The sequence below is a fragment of the Gorilla gorilla genome, chromosome 16 (assembly GCF_029281585.2).
Source record: "Gorilla gorilla gorilla isolate KB3781 chromosome 16, NHGRI_mGorGor1-v2.1_pri, whole genome shotgun sequence".
Taxonomy (NCBI): domain Eukaryota; kingdom Metazoa; phylum Chordata; class Mammalia; order Primates; family Hominidae; genus Gorilla; species Gorilla gorilla.
This window is the reverse complement of record NC_073240.2, coordinates 87,352,615-87,365,718: the sequence shown is the minus strand read 5'-3', so window position 1 is coordinate 87,365,718 and position 13,104 is coordinate 87,352,615. Positions and strand designations below refer to the sequence as shown.

The 13,104-nt window shown below is 42.0% G+C and overlaps 1 protein-coding gene across 2 annotated transcripts in view; it reads right to left on the bottom strand.

Annotated features, from left to right (window-relative positions):
• AGBL1 (AGBL carboxypeptidase 1) overlaps nucleotides 1-13,104 on the bottom strand; it is a 948,924-nt gene that overhangs the window by 887,097 nt on the left and 48,723 nt on the right. The window lies entirely within an intron of this gene.

Genomic DNA, 13,104 nt, shown 5'->3' with positions numbered 1-13,104 from the left:
AGAGCTCTACTTCCTGTCATGGAGAAAGATTAACTACAGAGAAAGGACAGGCAAGGGGATTCACTTGGTATGGGACCCAGGGGCTGTGCCTCCCTCCATATTTAGTCTTCAGAACTCGTCTTTGCAGACCTATCTTGTAGTAACATCAGCAAGATGAACAAAAGAATAAGCTATAATGATTTACACAGAAAATAAGGATGTAAAAGGGGCTTTGTGGGCCAGAGTAGCACAGGTCTGTTATTTCAGTAGGCTTGGCTTATTTTTATTTTTATTTAAGATGAAGTCTTGCTCTATTGCCCAGGCGGGGGTGCAGTGGTGCGATATCCACTCACTGCAACCTCCACCTCCCGGGTTCAAGCGGTTCTTCTGCCTCAGCCTGCCAAGTAACTGGGGCTACAGGCATGTGCCACCACCCCTGGCTAGTTTTTTGTGTTTTTAGTAGAGACAAGTTTCCACTGTGTTAGCTAGGATGGTCTCAATCTCCTGACCTTGTTATCTGCCTGCCTCGGCCTCCCAAAGGGATTACAGGCATGAGCCACCACACCCGGCCGGCTTATTTTTAAATACAGCACAGAGGCAAGAAACAGAAATCCACTAAATGTTCTGACGAAAAGACTTCCCTGACTGACAAGAATCAACTCCTCCTTTTCTCAAGAGAATCCCGGGGTGGTGCCAAATCCTATTATGAAAAAACTCTAAAGGATCTCTGCAATGCTTGATACTCTATCCTCTGTTATACAGAAGAGAACCCTGAATTCAGAGACAGTGTGGACTTGCTGAGTCTCCTGAAGTAATACATACAGCAAGGCCAGAAGTACCACTCAGTCCAGTCTCCCAAAATCAGGCCAGTGCTCTTTGCACTGTAAGATATTTGGAGGAGAGGGTATTTTATTTAAGGCAAAGCCTTAATCTTCCCATTTATAAGACTCATACTCCTCATCTGCTTCAAAGGCCTCAATAATTCCCCATCACATATAGATAAAGTCATAGCTCATTAATAGAATTTCCAAAGCTCTTTATGATCTTGTCCTTCTTATGTCTTCAGCTTCATTATTCATTACAACACCCTGCCTGAAATAGATGCTTCATCAACACGGAACCCCTTGGAGTTTCCTGCTCAAACCATGCCATTTCATGCCTCTGTAACTTTGATCACACTCTTCCCTCTTCCTGCAGCACTTTTCCTTATCTCTTAGCCTAGTCAATGCCAGCACATCCTTCAAGTGCACTCCAGCTCCATGAGATCCCATCCAACCCCCAAGCTGGGTCTGGAGTCCCTTCTATCTCCACATCACTCTGGGCTCAGCCCTGACATTGCACTTACCACATGGTGTTGGTATCATGGTATAATCTTGCTTCCCACTCCACCCCCACTAGGTATGAAGATATTTAAAGAAGAAATCAAGTTTTGTGTATATATCTTTCCAGCACCTGGCACGAGGGGTCTTTCATAAAAGGTGGGCAAATATTTGTTGAATGGAACCAAACCAAACCAAAAAGAACTCCAAGGAGGCCATGAAGTCCAACAACATCCCCAAAGGCACATGATGCCTACACTTTCTTCAGTCCCAGCTTTAAGCCTCCCCAGGGTCTTAAAGAGTTAAAATCAGACTTCAAAATCCCAGCCAGGGCCACTTGCTTCAGCACAAAATTTAAGGGGCATTAAAAAAAAAACCCACAGTAATCAAGATAAATATTTTTACAAATCAAAATTAATTAATTTAAAAAATCAACTAATTGATTAACACCTGTGGGCGGGTGTTTGAGAAGTACCCCCCCTGAGGATGAAGAACTTGGCATCTGACTGCGCTATGACTCCGGGAGGGGCACCCACAACGTGCACGGGGAATACCAAGACCTGACCACCAGGGGCGCTGTCACCCAGTGCTACCCAGACAGGGGCTCTCCACACCATGTCCCGCCCACTCCATTTAGATCATGAAGGTGGAGGAGATTGTCCCCAGCAAGTGCCACCGGCCCACAGTCAAGCAGTTCCACGACTCCAAGAACAAGTTCCCGCTGCCCCACTGGGTCCTGCGTTATCAATGCAAGTGGTACTTCACCACCAAGAGACCCAACACCTTCTTCTAGGTGCTGGGCCCTCTCACCCAGGTGGGCCCCACTTAAACTAAGGAATGCCCTGGTTTTTTTTTTTTAAATCAATTAATGTATTTTTTCAATTAATTTTGATTTGTAAATTAATTGCTGAACAAGATATCAAAATTTAACTTTCTAACTCCTATTCTGAGAAGGATGAGACCTCTAGGGATCCCTAGATACTTGATGGGATCCCTAGACACTTACCCAGGAGATTGATTGTGTTTTTAGAAGAGACGAGTTTCCACCATGTTAAGCAGGATGATCTCGATCTCCTGACCTCGTTATCCACCTGCCTCAACCTCCCAAAGGGATTACAGGCATGAGCAACCACACCCGGCCGGCTTATTTTTAAATACAGCACAGAGGCAAGAAACAGAAATCCACTAAAATGTTCTGATGAAAAGACTTCCCTGACTGACAAGAATGAACTCCTCCTTTTCTCAAGAGAATCCCGGGGTGGTGCCAAATCCTATTATGAAAAAACTCTAAGGGATCTCTGCAATGCTTGACACTCTATCTGTATAACAGAGGTGTTATACAGAAGAGAACCCTGAGCTCAGAGACAGTGTGGACTTGATGAGTCTCCTAGGGATCCCTAGACACTTACCCAGGAGAAAGACTTGGGTTTCCTCTAACATCTTCTCCACTGGGAGCTTTGGGCTAACAAGGGCAGTCTTGGCATATGCTTTGCTAATGCCTGTCATCACAGCTGCACTAAATGTTAATAGACGATATCATTCTCTGAATCTCCAAGTCCACACCATCCTCCAGCAACTGTGATATATACGTGTACCAATGTGGGTGCCTCTCCCTCTGTAGTCTATGAAAAACTAGAAATAGGAACCGAGGAGCTGTCCAGCAACTGATCTATTATTTGGGGGAATGTTCAGGACTCTAGCCCTTTGAAAATGGACCCAAAGATGGCTCACAGAAGAAAATGAAGTCTCTGGAATTGGTTTCCTGATCAACATTGACATTTCTGGATAGACCTGTAGCACAGCTCATCTTTCTATGAAGAGGAGGGGCATAAAAGCCTTTGGAAAGGCTGTGCAAATGTTGGGTAACTTTTAAAATGCTGAAGTCATTAGTTGATTATAAATCATGAGCAAGGAAAAGGAAAATAAGAGAGAAAATGAGGAGATGAGAAAAAGAGGAAGGAGAAAAGGGAAAGAAGAAAACTAATAAGGTTAAAAACTGATTAAAGGGGAATAAAAGGTCCAGATACAATTTATTTTCATTCAATGATTCATGCATTCATCTCGCAAACATTCATTGGGAATCATCTACGTTCCAGCCAGCAAGCTGGGCACTGAGGATAAAAATGGATGACAGCACAACCTTCCTTCATACGGCTCCAGGCCTGGCTGAGATGAACAGCTGGCAGACAGGACCCAAGACAACAAGGGCTGTGACAAAGGTAAACTGGGAGAAGTAGAGAGAATCATGGAAAGAAACATTGAACCCAGCCAGATCCATGAATGATAACTCTTGAGAAACCTCTCAGAAGCTAAACAGGGTTGGGCCTGGTTAGTACTTGGATGGGAGACTCTTGAGAAACCAAGTTGAAAGGGGAGAAAAGAATGTTCCCACTGTGATGTAGCCCTGTGTGTTCCAAGGGCAACATGGCAGAGCACGGGGAGGCTGGGGGATGAATCTGTCTGCAGTATGACCAGATTGAATAAAGCAGATGGTGAAGGGAATTGCACATTATTTGTGGGTAAGAACTAGGTCTTATTCATCTCTCTATTCCCACCTCACGAGCTGTAATAGATAATCCATATATTTTATTAATTTCTCAAGCTAAGGAATGGCCTGCTTTATTATAATGCCCACTGATACTCCCTGAGAACAAGCATTGTCTTCTATACTTCTGTTTTATCTGCCAACAGGGATATAGAACTGGGCATATGGTATATATTAAATCAACATTTAATATACAAATCAATTAAATTGGTTTGACCTGTGGCCAACATCATATGCTGCACACACTTCAGTCATTCCTCTGGAGCTGCCTCTGAGAAAACCCCATTTGCTTCAAATACAGGATGGTTGAGTGTTGATGGAGGATGTGGGTCCCTCTCCCCTGCCCAGGGAATGGGCCATGGTTCATCTCCTCTAAGCTTTTTCTCTTTCATGTGGTTGGTTTAGAGGAGGATATGAACCCAGATCAGAAATAGAAAACTTGAGAGGATACCTGCAAGATTTTGGAAAAAAATTTTTCTCCAGAAGTTAAAAAAAAAATTTAAAACAAAACACAAAAAATATTTCCTGTGTTTGGACATTGCCATATGAAGACACAATTTTGGGTCCTCGGTGACTGGTAAGCCACCAGATCCACTCTAAGGAGCCCCCCACATGTGGGCTTTCAGATAAGTGAAATAATGAATATCTTACTTATAAAAGCCACTTTTAGTAACTTCAGATGTGACAGAGAAAAGAAAATTTTACACCTCCACGTGCTCTCTTCCCAAGTACTGTGGTCTTGAAAAATAGGAAAGAAATTGGTTTCACAAACAAACCAGAGAGCCAGCTCACCCACAGGGTCCTGCCACCCCATAGAAACTAAGAGACAGTGTTGTCCTAAAGACGTTCAGTTCATAATGCCCTCACTTAGCGCTGAGCCAGAATGGAGCAGCACAAATGGTTTTACTTTAAGTAAAAATTATGGCGATCAGTGGAGAAAAATAATCTCAATTGGCGTTAATTTATGTACTGCTACATTTACCAATAAATATTTTACTCTATTTAGAAGAATAACACAAAGCCGTTATCTCACCCACAGTAATAATAAATGAGCAGTTAAAGAAGGTAGGATGTGATGTGCCTTGATTTTCCTTTAATGATCCTTTGAAATGAAACATTGAGTAATCCCCTGTTGTTGAAGACAATCCTATAAAAAAAATGTATCTACCAAGCTTTCAGGGAGACTCAGGGAGTTGGAGTTGGAAGAACAGTGTCTTTCATAGTCTGTGGGGTTTTTAACTGCAATTTTCTCAAATACTGTTTTGCATGTGTCACTCCCTGCTTTAAAATCTTCTATGTCTCCCTGTTGCCTTCCTCCTCCCAGCTCCTCACCACAGTATGAAAGTGACGCCCTTTACGTCACTCTGCCTTTGGAGGCTCAGCTGCAGCCACTCCTCCTACCCCAACACTCCATGCCAATGATACAGAACCAGTTATTATGTACCAAGAGTATCATGGGTACCTCTGCTCTCAAGTCTGGGCTCATGCTGATGCAGGCTTAAGCATCATTTCTCCCCACTCTTTGTAGCATATGTTAATTCTCAGCTCCACTTCCTTTTCTTTATGGTTTTCCCAGCTAACCTGCCTTCCCAGCCCCCATTACCCACAATTGCCACATATGTCTGCTCATGTTGGGCTCTGCACAACTCCAGGGCTGCTGTTCACAAAGACTATAACATGATTGGTGCCCCACCAAGTGAGGCACTGTGGTGGCCTGGCCTCTCCAAGAACAGAATTCGTTCTAATTCGTTGTCCAACAACACTTTGTACATACCTTTTATTAAAGTTCTTACTTGATGCTGGTTATTTTCTTATATCTCTGTTCTCACTGTCTATTGTGGGGGTAACAAACTATCTCAAAACTTAATGCCTTAGAACAATGGCCTTTTAATTCTAGCTGTGGATTTTGTGGGTAGGTAAATTTGGCCAGAACTTGGCTGGGAGATTCTACTGCTTCCCATGGTATTAACTGAGGTCACTGAGTGCCACTCAACTGGCAGAGGCACTAGACTGGAGGGTCTATGTTGGTTTCAGTCACATCTGGCACCTTGACAGGTATAGCTAGAAGACTGGGCACAACTGGACTAGTGACCAGAATGCCCACATATGTCTTTTTCAGCATAATAATCTTAAGGTACCTGGACCTCTTCCATGGCAGCTGGCTTCCCCCAGATCAAGTATTCCACATGAACTGGGTGAAAGTTGCAAGGCTTCTTTTGTCTTAGCCTCAGAAGGCCAAACATCACTTCTGCCACATTCTATTGATGAATCAAATCAATCTGGACGCTAGTCCAAATTCAAGGGGAGGGGAGTGAGACTCTACCCCTCCACTGGAGGAGTAGAAAAGAATTTTCAGCCACTTTTAATCTCCCACACTCACTTTAGACTGTGAGCTCCTCTAGAGCAAGATTTTTGACTCATTCCTCTTGCCCTCCCCTGATCCTAGCATGGGGTCTTTCACACAGTAGGCGTTCAGGGAACTATGGAATGATACGAAGTGGGATTCAGACTTAATATGCAATTGACAGAGCCTTGCCATTCTGTTCTCGATGCCAGGATGTAAAGTCCATCTCTGTGAGAACATTGTTACAGAAGTTTACAAGGTGCACAGCTCAATTTTTCTGTCAATCTAGCAACTGAGCAAGCAAATATAGAGTGCCAACTATGTGTCAGTGTTTTAGTCTGTCTTTTGTGTTGTTATTTTTTAAAGCTTGAGATTGGGTAATTTATAAAGAAAAGAAGTTTATTTGGCTCACGTTCTGCAGGCTGTACAAGAAGCATGGCCCCAGCATCTGCTTTTCGTGAAAGTGTCAGGCTATTTCTGCTCATGGTACGAGGCAAGAGGAGCCTGCACGTGCAGATCACAGGGTAAGCAAGGAAGTGAGAGAAGGAAGGGAAGTACCAGGCCTTTTCAACAACCAGCTCACGTGGGAAACAAGAGTGAGAACTCACCCGCTCCTGTGACAGTGGCACTCAGCCATTCATGGGGGATCTGCCCCTACGATCCAAACACCTCTCATTCCATAGTTTCCTGAATGCCTACTCTGTGCAAGGCCCCAGTGCCCCATCATGCCCCAACTCCAACACTGGGGTTCAGATCTCAACATGTGACTTGGTAGGGGCAAACAAATCATATTCAAAACATAGCAGTCAAACACTGTTAAAAAAATAGTCACCATTGGCTGGCACAGTGGCTTACACCTGTAATCCCAGCACTTTGGGAGGCTGAGGCAGGCAGATCATAAGGTCAGGAGATTGAGACCATCCTGGCCAACATGGTGAAACCCCATCTCTCCTAAAAATTAAAAAAATTAACTGGGCATAGTGGCACGTGCCTGTAATCCTAGCTACTCAGGAGGCTGAGGCAGAAGAGTCGTTTGAACCTGGGTGGCAGACGTTACAGTGAGCCGAGATCACGCCACTGCACTCCAGCCTGGGCGACAGAGTGAGACGCCATCTCAAAAAAAAAAAAAAAAAAAAAAAAAAAGGCACCATTGATCCATCACAGTCTTAAAGTGGAGGGGAAAAAAGGATCCTGTAGTCCCCCTCTCAATTTTCTCCACAAGTCTAGATCCAATTTTACTAGACTGGGAAAAAAACAGTCCATCCCCTCGCACTTTGAGTAGTGCCCCTGATCTCACAGAAATAGAGTGCTTATGCCCTGCCAGATTGAAAGAACACGCCCATAACATTCTATTTCTTAGCCTCTAAAGAATAAGACAGAACCTTTCCAAACTCATGAGCCAAGAGCTCAGGACACAGCTCATAGCCCAAGAAAACCATATTGCCAAAAATAAATTTGTTCTTCCAGTCATGCAGTTTGAACACTCACTAGAGATGGTCCCCTGGTTAAATAAAAGACATTATTAAATTTGAAGTTGTTAATGAATGACTGAAGGGAGCACTAATCACAAACTTCAATTACTAAAAGTGGTTATATAACACCAAAAATAGTGACCAGCCGCTCTCTGTCTTCACACAAGAGGAAACAGGCAGAAACTGCATGATTAGAAATTTAGTATAATTTGAAGGAAAACATTTCCTGGCGAGGGTGAAATGAGTTCATAAGAAAGAAGTGTTTTAGAAGACTATGGGCTGAATAACTATGATATTTGTTTCAATAATGGTGGGGGTTGGCATGGAAATAGTGAAGACATATAAGAAGGACGTCTGCTATCACTACAGAAGCTGGGTGGTAGGTAATGTGGTTTTGTAACAAAATGTTAAGATATAAAATAAAACAAAATAAAAAAATAAATGGCATATACTATTTTCTGACTGGAGTATCTTAGATGGAACCTTGAAAACAACCTCACCAAGATCTTTGCTGAGAGTTCTCCAGCCCCAGAATTTGACAAATGTCCCAACCATACATTGAGTCTTATATAATGAATTGTCAAGGATATCAATGATCCTCCTCGGTAAAAAGGGTATTCACGGTCTACCACAAGGTAAAGATAGAATGTAGTCTGTTTTTCATTTATTTGGTAGATGTTTGTTGAGCATTTACTATGTACCAGGCACTGCACTAGGTGCTACAAATACATAGATAGCATGTATACAGACAGTCCTTGTTCTCACAAAGCTTCGAAGTTAGTTGGGGAGGGATGTATTGTGCAGAGTCACTCAGATATAAAAGTGCAACTGGGAATAGGTGCCGGGTTTATTGTGACATGTGAGCATAAAATAGAGTTATTTGATGTGAATCAGAAAAGGATCCCTTAAGAAGTAACACTTAAGCTGAGAGCTGAAAGATAAACAAAAGTAAACTAGCAGAAAACGGAAAAGAAAAATGTTCAGGGCAAAAGAGGCTAGTATGCAAAGTCCTATGGCAAAGTTGAGGGACATCCAGAAGGCTAGTGAGGCTGAGGCACAGAAAGAGAGAGGTAGAGGGAGACAGGGAGAGAAAGACAGAAGAGAAGGGGTTAAAAATGTAAGTTTAATTCAGATCAACTTTAGGCTAATTTCCATAACCTCTGTAACACCCAATTTCCTCACCCACATTATCGGACTAATACTTGTACCTAACTCATGGACAGTTGGGTTACAAATACCATAATAAATGTAGAAATGCTTAGCTTACTGCCTGGGTCACACTAAATGCTCAATAAAATGTTGATAAATAAATAGGCGATGGCCATGACAGACAAAAGGCGAATAATCTAAAAATAGGTCTGAAGATCCTTTGAGATACATCTTATGAGATCAATTTTCCACCAGGATCACAATGTTCCCAATTTAGCAGAATACTCTTAAGGAGAGAGAAAAAAGAAATAAACAAAACATCTAAAGAGGGTGAGATTGCATCCTCTGGGCAGAAACAATTTTGAATCCTGTGCTTTGTCAACAATGCCCGGCACGTTCGTGGTCTCTCTATAAATTGCAAAGTCTCCAGTCATCATAATAATGATAGCAATCAACAACCTCACATGCCTAAAAGGTTCTCTGTTTTCTTTTAAATGATGCTGATTGGAAAGCAGGCTCCATCTCTATTTCTAGGAAGTCTATGAAGTCTTTCCCAAGCACAGTTGACAAATTATAGCACAAAACTTGCAGGTTAGAATTAAGGATTTCTGAAAGGAAGTGGCAAACAGTTTTCAGCTTTTCTAAAAGGATTCTAAACATAGCAAGTAAATAACACTTCCAGGTGTCTACCACCCAAGGCTCACACCGTCGTCAAGGAAATGGGTTGCCGCCTTCTTCCTTCAACCAGCAGCTGCCACTTGCTACATTCATCCCCTCTGAATCCACCACCTCCAAAACATACATGGACAATTAAGAGCATTCAGGACAGGGAGGCTCCTCCCTGCCTCTACAAGTCACCTTCATTCCAAAAACACTGGGAAGATGCCCTTTTCCTTGTCCTCTACCCAGCTCATTCTCAGCAAGCTAGTCTAAAGCAGAATTATGAAGCAGGAATGATTTGACCCTGCTGTCTTTGCACCTCTCGTTTCAGGGACTCCTGTTATCTTGTGGGTACTCCACTACTTAGGTACTCTTTAAAGTAGTGGGTAATGGTCTTCCCTACCCCAATCTGAAGCACTGTTTTCAGAGATGTTCTGTACAATTTGAGGGTTAAGAAATAGGCATCAGGAGATGAACTGGCATCCCATGTAGACAACAATGTTATGATTTTTTTTTTTTTCGAGACAGGGTCTTGCTCTGTCACCCAGGCTGGCATGATCACAACTCACCAAAGCCTCAACTGGACTGCAGCCCACCTTCCCAGGATCCTCCTACCTCAGCCTCCTGAGTAGCTGGGACTACAGGAGTGCACCACCACACCTGGCTCATTTTTGTATTTTTGGTAGAGACAGGATTTCCACCATGTTGCCCAGGCTGGCCTTGAACTCCTGAGCTCAAGCAATTCACCCACCTCAGCCTCCCAAAGTGCTGGGATTTACAGGCGTGAGCCACCGCACCTGGCCAATATTATGATTATTACCATTCAGTGTCTACTTTGTTTCAGACACCATTTACTGCGTAATTCTTCAAACAAAATTCTCATCCTAAAATTTAGATATCATTATTCTTATCATAACAATAAGGAAATTGAGGTCAAGAGAAGTTGAATAATTTACTCAAAAGCAAACATAAACTTTCTTACTATTTTACAAATAGAATTTTGAAATATAGCAAGTTTAAAAAAAATAGGACATTGTAAAATAGCCAAATTAGTATTTATTTAGTGGAAACTTTTTGACTGTAAAATCCAAACTGTGATGATTTTAAAACTTGTCCACAAATGCTTTGTCATGTGTACCACCAAGAGATGGTATCTATGTCAACTACTCTTGAATCTTAGCCAATTTTAGTAACTCTCTTATTACCAAATAGAATGCAATGGAAGTGACATTGCTTACCTTTCAAGAGTAGGTCATGAAAAGCAATGCAATCCTGGGGTACAGCTTGAGGATTAAGAAATAGGCATCAGGTCACTGGGATGCTTGCATCTGAAGCCCTAAGTCTCCATGTAAGAGGACTGACTACCATAAGGAAGCCATGCCATAACAAAGCCCAGGTCATACGGAAAGACCCATATGGTGGTCCAGTAGACAGTCAATTAAGCTCTCAGCTGAACTGGGATCAATTGGCATTAAGTGTCAACCAAATAATGGAAGGGAGCAATCTCAGATGTCCAGACCAATTGAGGTTTCAGATAATTGCAACCCCAGCCAACTTCTGACTGCAACCATACAAGAGACACCAGGAAAGAACTGCCCTGATGACTTATTTCCAAATGCCTGACCACCAAAATGTGAGAAAAATAAAACGGCTGTTTCAAGCCACTGAGATCAGGATAATTTCTTACCAGCAATAGTGACTAGAATGCAAACCAATCTCAACAGGAGATCAATAAAAAGCATTGAAAATCTTGTTCCTAAAAACTGAATTTGGAATGCATGACAGTGAAAAAGAAAAAAATCTATACCAAGCATTTAAACTGCAAAATCTCTCAAAGATTTTAGTGAGCTTCTCTCTTACTCAGGTGTTTCTGCAAAAAATTACATGATAGAGAATAGAGAAACATCAGACTTGGAGGTGGTAAATCCAGTTCTAATCCTCATTTTTCCATGATTTTAGATAAGCCATTTACTTTCCCTGGACCCCACTTGCTTTCCTCATGTTTCAATTAAGAAAATAAGAAGACACGATTTTTTAGGCTCCTTCCAGTTCCATAACCTAATGGTGTTCTGTGATGTCAAACTAGAGTCAATAGAAGATCTTCATGCTTAAACTATAACGATAATAAAAATTTTAAAAAAAGCCAACTTTCCATTTTTGACAGTGTGGCAGACTCTAAAGATGAAGAATGAGAGAGAAAGTGGTAGTGTATGTTCATCTGCTGGAAACATGCCCAGGAGTCTCAGAGGACAGGTGTGCCCTCAGAAAACTCAGGTAGGGCATGAAGCTCTTCTAAAGGTGTCCCTCATGCTCCAGGATAGAGTGAGGCATATAAAAGAGGCCAATGTGGACTTCAGTTCAAGATCCCTGCCCTTTCCCCTACCCACACGACTGCTGACCTTTGTTAACTTAAGACAGCACCATGACATTTTAAAAGAAGAGCTCTACAGTTGGCATATTTCCCAAGAAGGAGTAATTTTTTCCCTTTCAATTCACATATGTTAGCCAGGAGCCTCTGGGGTGTAAAGGTATCCCAGCATTCATCCTCCCATCCCACAATTTTAAATTTATGCCTTTCTGTCCACCCCACACGCTCTCTCTCAAAACCTCCACTGTGTTAACTATCTTCTCAAAAGAATCTATCAACAAGTTGCTTCACCCTAATGCAGGGTTTCTCAAGTTCAGCACTATTGGTATTTTGGGGCAGATAATTATTTTTTTAATGGGAAAGAGGGAGCCATCCCATATATTGCAAGATGTTTAGCAGTATTCCTGGTCTCTACCCACTAGAGACAAGTAGCATAACCACCCTACCACTCTCAGCCCCAGTTGTGACAACCAAAAATATCTACAGATGTTGCAAAATACAAACTTGGCCCTGGTTGAGAACCACCACACAAATGCATTAATTACTCATACCTATGTAACGTACTATTCCTCCCAGTAAACCTAATGGGGATAATGAAATAAATCAAAGGAATAAAAGTCTCCTTGTTTCAGGGATCAGTTAAAGCCAAGTCAGGGAGATACTTTAGGGCTTGGAGCTTTATGGAGCCTCCCACAAATCATTCCTCCAAGACAATTGCCTACCTTCCATTTTCACTCAAAGCCAGGACTAGATTTTTCTGAATCAGATACAAGACCAGTCAGATTCCTATACACACAAATGCACACACACAGAGGGTTAAGTGACAACGTAGTTAAATTTAGCAAGTTTCATTCTATAGATATATCCAGCATCTGCTCAACTATTTGAAAATAAATCAATAACCAGGAATTAAATTGAGGGTGTGGCTTTGATCTAGAATGAGACATTATATTCATTTTTGAATGATTATTAATTCATATTCCCACTACAGTATTTGGTTCTGTTATATTGAAAGAAAGCATCCACCACATTCCAGGTGATAAAGACTAAGATTTTCTGTTCGTTTTATTGTCAGTGTTCTCCCCAATTTATCCATGATTGGCTTCGTTATTGGAAGCACTGTGTTAATATAATTGGGAGATATTTATTAGGTAGCCACTTCATGTCAAGAACTGGAGATGCGGTTGTAAATAGGTCAGTAAGGTCTCTGTTCTCACAGATATCTCACCCTAGGAAGTATCTGCTCAACTAATGTTTCAGGTATGGTA